This window comes from Pseudophryne corroboree, chromosome 7 (genome assembly GCF_028390025.1).
Source record: "Pseudophryne corroboree isolate aPseCor3 chromosome 7, aPseCor3.hap2, whole genome shotgun sequence".
Lineage (NCBI taxonomy): Eukaryota > Metazoa > Chordata > Amphibia > Anura > Myobatrachidae > Pseudophryne > Pseudophryne corroboree.
In genome coordinates this window covers 248114932-248129690 of record NC_086450.1, presented here as the reverse complement: position 1 = coordinate 248129690, position 14759 = coordinate 248114932, and the positions used below count along the sequence as shown (strand labels likewise).

The 14759-nt window shown below is 47.4% G+C and overlaps 1 protein-coding gene and 1 pseudogene across 6 annotated transcripts in view; both read right to left on the bottom strand.

The window, feature by feature from the left end:
- Positions 1-14759, bottom strand: part of KALRN (kalirin RhoGEF kinase) — a 1402249-nt gene that overhangs the window by 340250 nt on the left and 1047240 nt on the right. The gene's annotated exons all lie outside the window — the stretch shown is intronic.
- On the bottom strand, positions 9217-9335 carry LOC134947301 (5S ribosomal RNA; annotated as a pseudogene).

Below are 14759 nucleotides of genomic sequence, written 5' to 3'. Positions count from 1 at the left end.
GCCCTACCGCTGACCTAGGTGCTTCCCCAACGCCTAGTATTCCTTCCCCTTGTCAGCTTTACCGGTCCTGGCCTCCTCCGCCAGACGACCAACCACCCCCCCACCCCCTCCGGTCCTCTTCCCCTACCACCCCTCCTCTGACCACACTCTCTCTCATTTCATATATCTTCGATCTGTCTCCCCCTCCCCCTTCTCCACCCCCAACCACTCCCGCCCTTTCAAATCCGACCACCTCACTGCTGCCTGCCCATGGGTCTCCGGGTACTCTCCCATAATGTGAAGGGCTTGAACAGCCCTCAAAAGAGAGGCAAGCTATTTACCTCCCTTAAACACCATAGAGGCGATTTGATTTTCCTACAGGAAACTCACTTCGTGCACGAATCTCACCCTACCCTGCAATGTAAACCATTTCCCGTTTCCTTTCATGCCTGCGATCACCTAGCCAAAAAACGTGGAGTAGCGATCTTAATTGCCCGCCACCTGTCTTTTGAACTCCTAGACTCTCATGCTGACAAAGACGGCCGATTCCTTGTCCTAGTGGGTAAACTCAACAATAATATATGCACCCTGGTTAACGTTTACGCCCCTAATCAGCGACAGGAACGGTTTTTTACAAGGATAGATAATCTCCTCACTCGAGTCCGACAGGGCGACCTTATACTTGCAGGTGACTTCAACTCCGTTCTCAATCCACAGCTAGACCGCTCTACCTTTCCCCCTACTCCTTCCCCGTCAGACTCCCTTCGCTCTAGATCCCTCCTCCGACTCATGCGATCCCAACTTCTCTACGACTCCTGGAGGATAAAAGACCCCTCTGCCCGCGACTACACCTTCTACTCTGCCCCGCATAACTCCTACTCCCGCATTGATATGGTCCTGCTCAGTCATGATCTTGCTTTGAACCTCCGCGATGCCCATATCCACCCACTGATCTGGTCCGACCACGCCCCCATCTCCTGCGACCTCGCAGGTCTGGCTTCCCGTCCTCGCCCTATGACATGGCGCCTCAACGATTCCCTCCTACACAACCCTGAGACAAAGTCCCATCTCCAAGACAAAATCTCTGATTATTTCACCTTAAATGACTCCCCCGATATTTCTAGACCCACCCTCTGGCTGGCGCACAAGGCTGTCCTTCGAGGACACCTCATCAGCCTAGCCTCAAAAGCTAAAAAGCAATCCCTTTCCCAATACAACAGGCTCTCCATTAAACTCCATGCACTTGAGACCCAACACAAGGCGTCTTCCGACCAGGCGGTCTTGTCCGAACTTCGCACCATTAAAGCGGAACTCGATCTTCTTCTTACTACACGGGTGGCCAAGCGCCTTAAGTGGCTTCGCCAGTCCTTTTATGAGAAGGGTGACAAGGCGGACAGGATCCTGGCGGCTCGACTCCGCTCCACAAGAGCCAAAACCAACATTGTCACTATCAGAAACTCTCTCAACCAACTTATTCAGGACCCCACAGCCATTAGAGCTGCCTTCCAATCCTACTACACCGACCTATACAACCTTCCGCCCCCTCCACCGGGCTCTTCCCCCCAACCTCGATCCGACCTTATCTCCCACTTTCTCTCTGCTTCTAAACTACCCAGACTACCCCCGGACGCCTTGGACCTTCTCAACGGTGAGATTACGGTGGAAGAAATCACCCAGACTATACTCATGCAAAAAACCGGCAAATCTCCGGGCCCAGATGGGTTCACCGCTCTCTACTACAAGAAATTCTCTGCCCTTCTCTCCCCCCACCTACACTCTCTCTTCAACGGGATTGTCCAAGGCGACCCTTTTCCCCCTGAGATGCTAGAGGCTAGAATTGTGGTGATCCCCAAAGAAGGCAAGGACCCCCTTAATTGCGCAAGCTATCGCCCCATATCCCTCCTGAACCTAGACCTGAAAATCTTCGCTAAGATCCTGGCCAACCGTCTTAACCCATACCTCCCTTCCCTTGTTCACTACGACCAAGTAGGCTTTATCCCGGGCCGCCAGGCAAGAGACAACACCAGACGTGCCATTGACCTTATACATATCTCTAATTCCAGGAGATGCCCCACGATCATGCTTTCCTTAGATGCCGAAAAAGCATTTGACCGGATCTCCTGGGACTTCTTGAGACCCACCTTGGAGGCCTATGGCTTGTCCGGTGGCTTCCTCACCAGCATCCTAGCATTATACTCCACCCCCTCGGCCACCGTCCTTATCAATGGTACCCCATCCGCCCCACTTAGCATCTCCAATGGCACACGTCAGGGCTGCCCCCTCTCCCCCCTAATATTTGCCCTTATTATAGAACCCCTTGCCTCTCAAATTAGAACACATCCAGATATACACGGAATAAAGGTAGGCCCCACAGATCCCAAAATCTCCCTCTTCGCAGATGACATCCTACTCTCCCTGACCCAGCCCCTTATTTCACTCCCAAACCTATTCTCGGTTCTACAAGCCTATAGCCTCATCTCAGGCTACAAGATCAACTACTCCAAATCTGAGGCCATGATGCTACATATCCCCCAACACCAGGCGGAGTCCCTTCGCACCAATTTTAAATTTAAATGGCAACCCTCAAAGATAAAATACCTAGGGATATACCTAACCCCGCGTTACGACTCCCTCTTCCGGGAAAACTTCCCACCCCTTCTTACCAACACACTAGCCGACCTGACCTCTTGGAACAGTCTCTTCATCTCGTGGCTGGGCAGGATCATAGCAGTTAAAATGACCATAATCCCCAAATGGCTCTACCTTTTCCAGACTCTCCCTGTGGCGGTCCCGGCCCCCTTCCTCCGCAATATCCAACGAGCCCTTGTGCGCTTTATTTGGAACCACAGACCTCCCCGCATTGCTGCCAACACCCTGAAAAGAGCAACCTCCATGGGAGGCAGAGGACTTCCCGATGTCAAATTATACTACCTCGCCTCCCACTTATCCCACATTGTCACTTCCTACGCTCCTCCAGGATCGGTTTCTTGGCTGGACATCGAAGCAGCCTTCATTGGCATCCCAGATCTGACCCCCCTATGGGGACTCCCCTCTGCCTCTCGACCCCCAACCTCTAAACTTCTTCCCACCATCAAATTCAACCTCAAAACCTGGGACACCCTCTCTCTGAAGTGGGGTCTCACTACTACACCCTCACCCTTAACCCCCATCTGGCAGAACCCCATGTTTCCCTCCGGACTCTCAGCTACGAGATCCCGGACGTGGATAACTCTGGGCCTTAAATTCCCAATCGACTTTGCCGATCGAGGCCAATGGCTGTCCCTCCCGGACCTCCAGCAGAAAACCCCCTCACAGCCACTCAACCCCTTTCAATTCTTACAAATACGCCACTTTTTAACCTCCCTCCCTTCCACCGCCTTACTCCGTGCCCTTACTCCCTTTGAATCCCTATGTGTCAACTCCCACTCCTCCAAAGGCACAATCTCCCAACTTTACTCTCTCCTACTGGATTTTTCCCTGCCCCTATCCCGGCCCCATGAACTTGCATGGGAACGGGACCTCGGGCCCCCACCTGAAACTCAGGATTGGGAGGACATGAGACTAGGGATTGCTAAAAGCTCTATTGCCACCGCCTTTAAGGAAACGGCCTACAAAGTTTATTACCGCTGGTACTATACCCCCGACCGTCTTAACAAATTTTTCCCGTCCTCCTCTCCAGCCTGCTGGAGGAACTGTGGGGAGAGAGGTACTATGCTCCACATATGGTGGACCTGCCCGGTTATCGTCCCCTTCTGGGATCTGGTCCACTCCCTCCTCAACTCACTTCTAGAATCCCCTGTAATGAAAGACCCTTGGGTCTCCTTACTGTGTTATCCCCCCCCACTCCTCAATAAATTCTCCCAAAAGCTGACCTCACACATTCTAGCCGCAGCTAAATCACTGATCGCCCTCAACTGGAAGAACCCCTTACCACCCTCCCTACTATCCCTCAAAGCTAAAATCTGGCACATCGCCTCAATGGAAAAGATAACCTATTACCTCCACGACCGGGGCCACGTCTTCGAGCGGGTCTGGGCTCCCTGGCTCGCCGCTGAACGTGGTTAGCCGGCTCCCTCCACCTGCTCCAGCTCCTCCCGTAGACCCATGGGCACCCACTTACTTCTCCCTTTGACATTCCTCCTTATCTCATCTCCTATCTTTCTCAATTATCTCTTCCTCCTATTACCCTCTCTGTCCGTGTCTCTTCTCCGTTTCCTCCCCCCCCTATTATGACCGTCCTGTTCTCAAGACTTATATTATGTATGGTTACAAATGTGGTTATTTCCCCCCCCCCCCTGTTTCTCTTCTCCCCCCCCCCCCCGATTCCCATGTTTGAACTTGATTGTTTTTCCCATACCAATTAACCCTGTTACTCACTGGAAAACTGTGGTCTATTTTGGACACTGGCTATGTTGGCCATATGTCCCTTGTACTCCTAGAATGCCTTCTTTATGTACCTGACCACGCAAAAATAAAGAATTTCAAAAAAGAAAGACACCATCAGATCGAGAATTTGCATAGTCGAGTGTACAGACATTCGAGGACATTGAAGAACGTGACTTATCTTGTTCTACATTTTCAGGACTTTGTCTGGCGACAGATACAGTCTTTGACTGTGAGTATCCAGAAGCGCCCGTAGGTGTACCATGCTTTGAGACAGAACCAGGGAGTACTTTGTTCAATTTATCAGATAACCGTGGGCTTGTAGGAAGGTTACCGTCAGTTGGAGATGACTGAGGAGAACTTCCCGAGAGTTTGTCAGAATCAGCAAGTCGTCCAGGTACGGAAGAATCCGTACCCACTGGCGACGGAGATGAGACGTCATAACTGCCATGACCTTGGTATAGATGCGAGGAGCTGTAGCCAGTCTGAACGGCAGAGCCTGGAGATGGTAATGCAGATTGCAGAAAGCAAACAGCAGGAACTGCTGATGTGAAGTGGCATAAGGAATATGCAGATAAGCATCCTCTATATCCAGGGAAACCATGTAGTCCCCAGGCTTCATGGCCAGTACTATTGAACGCAACATTTCCATGCGAAACTTGGATACTTTCATAAACTTGTTTAAAGCTTTGAGGTTGAGAATAGGCGGTGCGACCCGTCGTGTTTTGGAACCAGAAACAGGGTCGAGTAGTAACCTCTACCCTTTTGGGACTGAGCAACAGGCACAATCACTCCAGAGTGAAGGAGAGAACTGACCACAGTTTGCAAGATTTGCGCCTTTATCAGGTCCCATGGTAGGCCAGTGGTGAAATACCTGTGAGGGGGCGTCCCTTGAATGAGACGGCGTACCCGTGAGAGACAACTTCTAGCACCCAAACGTCTTACGTGGTCGTGTCCCAAGCCTGAGCGAAGTGCAGAAGTCAACCTCCCACCCTGGGATCCCCCAAGGGTTGGCCCGTACCGTCAGGCTTTGGGCTTGTCTGTTTTTGTGGCAGGCCGACGTGTCTCTCAGGACAGTTTGGCCTTTGAGGATTTACAAGGGCGAGATTGTTCAGGGAATGACTGACCCGTCACCTTTTCTTGTGGTCGAAAGGAGTGAAAATATTTGTTATGGTAAGAACTTACCGCTGATAACGTTATTTCTTCTAAGTCCACAGGATAACATTGGGACGCGACAGCGAATTTGCACCAATCGGTCAAAGCTTTCAGCCTCCCAGCATGCAACAGGTCCATCCATATATCCCCGCCTCCTGGTTCAGGCAAATTAGTTGTTTTTCCAAAGCTCAAGGCAGGAGCATTATCGAGAGCCCTAGTCAGGCGAGAAGAACACACATGCACACCCTTCCGCACAGTATCCGTTCAGATGGTCAACAATGTTAAGGTCGACACTCATTAGGTCGACCACTATTGGTCGACATTGGCATGGTCGACATGGACAAATTGTTAACACATGAAAGGTCGAAACATGAAAAGGTCGACATGGCTTTTTTTATAAAAAAAATTAGATTTTTAATTTTTTCATACTTTACCATCCACGTGGACTATGATTGGGAATAGTAACCTGTGCCGAGCGCAGCGGTAGCAGAGCGAGGCACCTTGCCAGCAGCATGGCGAATGAAGTGAGCCATGCAAGGGGACGCGGTACACTAATTGGTCATGCTACGGAAAAAATGACAGCATAAACAGATCAAAAATTCATGTCAACCTTTTCATGTGTCGACCATTTGTCCATGTCGACCATGTCAATGTCGACCAATAGTGGTCGACCTAATGACTGTCGACCTTAACATGGTCGACCATTCATACCGGTCCCTCCTGTACGAGTAGGAAGAGGTTGGTGAGTGAAAGGATTCTCAAATCAGGTGGGTCAGGGTGCGATCCCTATGGACTTAGGAGAAATAACGTTATCAACGGTAAGTTCTTACCATAACGAATATTTCTCCGGCAGGGTCCACAGGTTATCCACAGGATAACTTTGGAATGTCCCAAAGCAATTTAGTGATGGGGATGCTCCTGAATGGACAAAAGAATCCTTCGCCCGAATTCAGCGTCCTGAGAGGCAAAGGTATCCACGGCATATCTATTATGTCTAATGAATATGGTAACGGAGACCATGTGGCTACCTAACATATCTATTCTGCTGAAGCACCACGTTGTGCTGCCCATAATGGACCTACTTTACGAGTAGAATGAGTAGAGACATTAGTCAGAACAGGGAGATCAGCATGAGAGAATGCTTCTGAAATTTTCATCTGAAGCCACTTCGCCAGTGTCTGCTTATCAGCAGGCCATCCTCTCTTGTGAAATCCATAGAGACCGAAGAGAGTGTCTGTCTTTCTGATGGCACTGGTACGATCCACGTAGAGCCTTAAGGCACGGACTACGTCCAACGATGCATCTCCCGCAGAAAGGTCCGGCCCCTGGAAGACCGAGACTACAATTTCTTCGTTAAGGTGGAATTTAGACATCACCTTAGGGAGAGACCCAGATTTGGTTCTAAGAACAGCTCTATATGGATAAAAAAAATCAGAAATGGAGGGCGACATAACAATGCCCCTAAATATGAAACTCTTCTAACTGAAGCAATAGCCAGCAGAATAAGAACTTTAGCTGTCAACCATTTAAGATCCACTCTTTTTAGTGGTTCAAATGGGGCAACTTGAAGGGCCTTTAGGACCAAACTTAAGTCCCAAGGCACTGAAGCAGGAACAAAAGGAGGTGGAATGTGCAACATTCCCTGGAAAAAGTCTGCACATCCTGCAGGTTAGCAATTTTCTTTTGGAACCATACAGTGAATGCTGACACTTGTACTCTCAAGGAAGCCAAGGAACACTTGTTCTCTCAAGGAAGCCACCCATAAACCTTTATGCATTCCTGCTTGAAGGAATGCTAAGACTCTGGAAACTCTGAAAAACCAAGGTTCAAATTTTTGATCACTGCACCATTGAATATAGGCTTGCTTTTTTGGTGATAAATGCGAGCTGAAGAAAGTTTCCTTGCTCTGAGCATTGTTTGAATTACTTGTTGCGAGAATCCTCTTGCCTTCAGGATTGGAGTCTCAAGAGCCACACCGTCAAAGACAGTCGATCCAGGTGTTTGTGATAATCAGGACCCTGAGACAGTAGATCTGGACGTTGAAGGAGTAGGAATGGAGCATCCATTGACATCCTCTTGCGATCTGTGTACCAATGTATTCTGGACCAAACCAGAGCTATTAGTATCACGGCACCCTTACCTTGTCTTACCTTTCGTATCACCCTGGATCACAGGGTGATTGGTGGAAACACGTGAGCCAGATGAAAGTTGACAAGTCATCCACAAAAGTCGCTCTGGGATCCTTTGTTCTTGGCCTGTATGTGGAAACTTTGTTGTTCTGATGGGACAACATGAGATATATCTCCGGTAACCCCCATTATCTAACAGAGTTTGTAAGACCTTGGGGTGTAAAGCCTATTCGTTTGCATGAATGGAGAAAATACGCCTCCCAGTTTAGGACTCCTGGAATGAATACTGTGGACAAGGCTGGATAATGAAGTTCTGCCCACCTTAACGTGTGACTTACCTTCTTCATTGTGTTTTGGCTGCAAGTTCCTCCCTGATGGTTGAGGTACGCTACTGCCATTGCAATGTCCAAGCGGATTCGAACTGGTTTCATCAGAAGGATTTTTTTTGCCTGAATAAATGACATATATATGGCTCGAAGTTCCAATATATTTGGCATGCAACTTTCTACATTGGTCCACTGCCCCTGGAAACAACTCCTTCCTGACACTGCTCCCCAGCACTGCAGGCTGGCATCCATTGTCAGAGTTTCCAATCTGATATCCAAAGGAGTCTCCCTTTGTCCAGATAGAATGTCTGTAACCACCAAGCTATTGACCTCCCAACTTCTAGAGGAAGATAATAATCTGCACTTTTATTGTCTGATGAAAACCTTTCCACTTGGAAAGGATCAGACGTTGCAGATGTATCGAGTGGAACTGAGTGTACTCCATCATGTCGAATATCTACACCATCAAACCCATCACGCGCATTACTGCGTAAATGGATACCGTTTGACTGTGTAGTAACTACTGAATTCTTAAGTGAATTTTGGATATTTTGTTCAGAGGTAAAATTACTCTCTGAATACCCAATTCCAACACAACCCCCAAGTGAGTAATCTGTTGTGACAGAACCAGAGATGACTTTGCCCAATTTATGAGTCAACCGTATCCCTGTAACAAGCTGTCTGTTGCAGATGACACTGAACAATTCATGAGACTGTCCCAGGATTAAAAAGTCTTCGAGGTATGGCTTTTTAAAATCCTTATCCCCTGCTAAAAGAGATAAGATGCCATCACCACCATCATTTTTGTGAATACTCTGGGAGCTGTGGTCAATCCAAATGGTAGGGCCTGAAACTGAAATGATGCTGGAGGATAGCAATCCCCACATAGCGCTGATGGGACAGTGCTATAGGAACATGTAGATAAGCATCCTGGATATCCAGGTATACCATAAAATACTCCTTCTCCATGGCCAAAATAATGGAACGTAAAGCCTTCATATGAAACCCGAGGCACGGAAATGTACCTGTTCAGCGCTTTCAGATTAAGTATGGGCCGGAACGACCCATTTGGCTTCTGGACTAAAAACAGGTTGGAATAAAAACCTTGTCCTCATTGTGCAGGAGGAACTGGAATTATCACTCCTGACTGAAGCAACTCCTGAACTGCCTCTTGCTAAGCTCTGTTCTTCGTTTCTACTGGAGACGGACTGGTACAAACTTTTAATGAGGGTGTTTCTTAAAAACACCTACAGCACCTGGTAATCCCAGGTGGTTTACCATCCAAGTACTAACCAGGACTAACACTGCTTAGCTTCCAAGATCAGATAAGATTGGGCATGTCCAGTGTGGTGTGGCTGTAGAACATAACTGTGAGATACCACTTCTTGCACACAGGCATCTGTAGTAGACTGCTGCGAGATCTGTGCAAACTGAAGAAGTCAGCCTCTCACCCTGGGTTCCCCCAGGTGGAGGACTGCACCATCAGGTTGACTGCTTATCTTCTGATTTGAAAAACGGTCCTCTGGTAGTTCAATACCTTTTAATCTTACCAGACTTGTTGGATTGGGACTGTTTGCCAAAACCCTTTCCTTTTGCTTTTCCTTGATTCCGAAAGGACCGAGAAGCTGGAAACTAGGCTTCAATTTATGTGTGAAAGGAAAACTTCACTTTCTTGGAGTCTGCTTCTGACTCCAAAATACTGTTTAATTCTTTACCAAAAAGAATATCTCCAGTAAACATGGTTAAGACTCCAGAACCTTCCTGGATTCTGAGTCAGCTTTCAATGTACATAACCAACCCGGTCTGCGAGCTGCTACTGCTGAAGCTGATGCCTGAGAGGCAATTGTACCCATATCCAGGGCCGCTTATCGCTGCCTGCTTGATATGTGCAATATGGTATTTTTGCTCTCTAGATGCCATTGAAAGATCCTCCTTCAATGCATCAGCACAGGCTGCCACTGCTTACGCTGTCCAGGTTGAAGCCATGGCTGGTCTAATGATTGACAAGGACATCATTTATTTTTGTTGAAAGCAGAAGTAATGTAGATTTTTGTACCAATCTATGACATACGAATCTACTTTGGGAGCTACCTCTCTTTTTTAAATAGTCCCCAGTTGGACGAGAATAATTGGAATTCCATTTCTTGGAATTCTAACTTCATACTGGGCGTAACCCAAACCTCTAGCATAATTTCAATCAGCTGTTTTGGGATGTTTAAACACAGATGCCTTAGTTTTTAACCAAGGCTCTGCTGCCTCTTCTAAGGATAGAATGGCTTACATAACACTAATTAGCTCAGGTATGTCCACTGAGCTGAGACCTTCCTCCGAAGTGCAATGAGTCCTCATCCTCCGATGAATCCTCATCTGAAACATGTGTAGAGTATCATGTCTACATGATTTACTGACCTCAGCCTGCTTTTGTTGAGGGGCAGCTAATTCCCAAGGTGGATAAACCTTAGAATGAATGCAACATTCATGTAAGGGTTAATAGAGTAACCTATCCCTGGTATAGGAGCTGGCATTATCTGCTCAGCTATATTGGATAAGGTCTGTGTCAAGTAGCCCATGAAGGTTCAACTAGAAACTATGCTTGTCTCGGTTATTTAAGGCTTCATGACAGCTAAAACATTTTGCACATAATCCCTTCTGAACCAGATCCTGATAGGTTAACCCAGCTTCGCAAGCCAAACATGAAATGAGTGTTGGTGCTGCTTTGGAAAGTGTATTTTCCTCACCCTTGCCGCTCTTAGGCATGATAAATAAATCACACAGAAAAACTGACAGAATTATAGTAAAGTCAGCAATCCCACTATCAATCAGTCACAGGTTATACATTAATATAAATAAGCAATATGAGCACATAATCAACTGCAAATACATTTCGAGTATGTAGGAGACATATTACTGCATTATCTTATATAGGATTTAACTGTATTCAGTTGCACAGTGAAAGAAAACAACAGCAATAGTTATCAGACTCATATGCATCAGGCACTTAACAACTATTCGTACTCAAAGGTAGATAGAGACTTAGTGCTGTATTACCCGGTTCAGTAGAGTGGGATACAGGGAGACTCACTACGCTTCCAGGATCGATCAATACGTTAGCGAACGCTGAGTGGATCCATACGCTAATAGTGTACACACTCGCCCCGTGAACCTACAGAGACACTCAGTGAACACTGACGCACCTACAGAGTGAACAGAGACACTCAGTGAATACTGACGCACCAGTCACACAGCCGCCTATGCTGCGACTGGGTCCCCTTAGATACACAGTCTCTCAGACGGAAGAGGGAAATCAGTTTATGGTGGGAGACTCAGAGGAAACTGATCATGAACCGGGGGTAGGGACGACCAAGGGAGTGTCTGACTCCCCACTGCTGACATCAACCCTAGGGATCGTGGCCTCATACTACCCCTGGAGCCTATGATCCCTAGGGCCTAACGCTGGTGCACCCTAGGTGGCAGCCGCGTCAGCGACTGTTTGGTAGTCTCTTCCCAAAACAGTGCAGCTGTGTCCCCCTCTAAGCAGAACCGATGCCTTACCTTCTCCACATGCTCCGGCCACAGCCTGGTAACGTCTTCTGGACTTGCTAGTACATCCAACCCAGATGCCCTGTACTCTTGGGTAAGCATTGTCGTGACCCGGCGGGGAGCTGTTTGAGCGACGCTTCCTAAGATACTTTTAGAAAGATTGCTCAAAAAAAATAGTAAGACTATAAAAATAAAAAAATAAAATAAAAAAGCTTATGGCTGCTAAAAAACCAGCAGTCCTCTTGACCACGGTCCATTTCCTACCGCACCAAACAAAAAACTGATTCATCTGAGCCAGGAGGCGGGGATATACGGACGGGCCCGTTGCATGCTGGGAGGTCGAAAACTTTGACCGATTGGTGCAAATCCGCTGTCATGTCATCATATCCCAATGTTATCCTGTGGATAACCTGCGGACCCTGCCGGAGAAAGTGGTACTTTTAGCCTTCTGAGCAGGGTTAGTCAGGGGTAGAAAGGCTGTCTTGGCCGCCGCCAAAGAAGACACAATCTTATTTAGTTCTTCCCCAAAAAGAATATCACCTGTGAAGGGGAGAATTTCCAAGGTTTTCTTGGAATCTAGGTCTATCTTCCAAGGTCTTAACCACAGTATACTGGTGCCAGAATGGACGTAGCAGACACCTTAGCGGCCAACACTCCAGCCTCGGATGATGCTTCCTCAATATAGCAAGAAGCGGTTTTAATATGAAGCAGATATAGTCTGCCTTCCTCAGAAATATCCTCAGGCAGCTCCTCCTCTATAGCCTTTGCGGTCCAGGAAGCAGCTATAGTGGGTCTTTGTATAGCCCCTGTAAGGGAATAAATAGATTTCAGGCAACCCTCAATATGTTCATCTGTTAGTTCTCTCATGGAGGTGACAGTAGTAACAGGCAGAGTGGATGATACCACGAGGCGGGTGACATGAGAGTCCACTAGCAGTGGATTTTCCCATTTGTTACATATCTCTGCTGGTAGAGGATAACAAGCTAAAGTCCTTTTAGAGACAGGGAACTTCTCACCGGGAGTAGTCCAGGGTTCCCGTCTAAAGTCCAATAAATAATCAGAATGGGGTAATTCAGTTTTAACCACCTTCTGCTTCTTAAACATATCAGTTTTCTTAGCCAGTGTAGTGGTTTCCTCCTCATCTGAGAGTTGGAGAATATGCTTAATAGCATCCACAAAGGCAAGGACTTTTACTAACATAGGAGCTTCCCCTTCTGCAGCACAGGGGTTTGTGTCAGAAAGAGCCGTATGCTACCCCTCCTCTACAGATGAGACATCAGAGAGGATTGTGAGGATGAAGTAGCCTGCTTAGAGTGAGCAGTGACATGTTTGTGTCCTGTTGGAGCCTTATGTCTAGTCAGGGACTGATTTAGTTGTTGCAGCTGAGTAGACATATTTTCTGCCCACGGTGGATTCACAATAGGTACTACATTAGGAGGCAAAGGCACAGGCAGACCCATAGTCATTCTACCAGAGTACCCAACAGTGTGAGAAAGGCTGCCCGCGGAGGCTCCTGCATGGGGGCAGGAGCAGCAGACTGGCTGGAAGGTGTGTAACAAATAGTACAGAGACCATCATGTAAGATATCCTCCTCAGATACACCGGCTGAACAAACTCTGCATGAGAGTAACACAGGAGCTTCAGCCTGTTTGCACCCCTTTTTGTTAGACATATTAACAACACAAAGTGTATGTACACAATACAATATATGCAATGCAATTGGTACAGGATGACTGAAACATAGATATATTATTCTTATTCACCTAGACTTACAGCGCTGCCAGCCCTGAAGAAAAAATAGTCAAGTTTGATAAAAATAAAAAGCTTTCAGGGCTGCATGAGCAGCCCACTGTTCAGTGCACCTGCTACTCTGTAGGCACCAACTTAAAACTGAGTTGCCTGTGCATGGAGGCGGGGTTATAGTGGAGTGAAGAAGAGCATCTTGGGACAGCTAAAGCTTTAACTGTTTGGTGCCTGGATTCCTGATCCACCCACTACACCCCGATGTTCCCTGTGGAACCCTTGTACCCAGCTTCAGAAAATCCTATTTCCGGCCCCGGTGAGGTACAAGATTTGCTTCTGGTTGTCCACATATTTTATGATTGGAAACCACAAGCGCTGGTTTGCCTATTACATTGACCATAATTAAGAGGAATTTTAGGCACTAACCATTGAACCCTTTTCTCTGAAGAAGGCTGGAGAACAATGGACCATGGGATTGCAGTATGGGGCTGAAGCTGGCACCTAAATTAAACTGTAGCGCCGCCTTCCCCCTGCAACCCCAGAATTCCAGTACTTCTTTAAAAAAGTCCAGAAAGGAGTAGCAGTTTCCCAGTGAAAATGTTATAACCATCAAACAGACCAGTACGGAAAAGACGGTCAAGAACCACAAATGCGAGTGAGGGAGGGCCTCACTTCCCCAGCCTGCTTCCGAGAGAAGGATTCAACTGTAAGTGACCAAAAATCCTAATTTCTCTTTCAGCAAGGTTGGGGAACACTGGACAATGGGACGTTCAACAGCCGTCCCTGGGGGACGACGCTCAGGCTGCCTGATCGGAGAACCGTACGCCCAAAATGTGTGCCGCCAGTGGAAAAAACCTGCAACGTGTGTACAGAGTACCAGGTAGCTGCACGACAAGACTTGTACTGCCGAAGCCCCTGGTTGTGCTGCCTAGGACAGTGATGGCTAACCTTGACACTCCAGCTGTTGTTGATCTACATATCCCAGCATGCCCTGCTACAGTTTTGTTATTTGGCAATGCTAAAACTGATGCAGGGCATGCTGGGATGTGTACTTCAACAACAGCTGGAGTGTCAAGGTTAGCCATCACTGGCCTAGGAGATAACCATCACCTTAGCAGAATACACTGACCTTCGGTGTGGTGTCTGCTGCCCAACACTAGAATAGGCAATGGCCATCCAACCATCTATATGTATTATAAAAGGAACAGCAAAGAATCTGTGCGGTGGATAGAGGAAATCTTGTACAAGAAAATGAGCAGATCTCGGCTACAAATAGCCAGAATATTTTCGTTTTGGGAAATCGTTAACGGAGGAGAAACAAAAAAATGAGCAGAGCTTGGCTACAAATAGCCAGAATATTTTGGTTTTGGGAAATTTTTAACGGAGGAGAAACTGGAAAAAACAATTTCCTGGTTTAAGTGGAAGGCAGAAACAAGTTTAGGCTGGAACATAGGAACCATACGGAGAACCACTTTGTCATCCTGGAATACAATAAAAGGTGTTT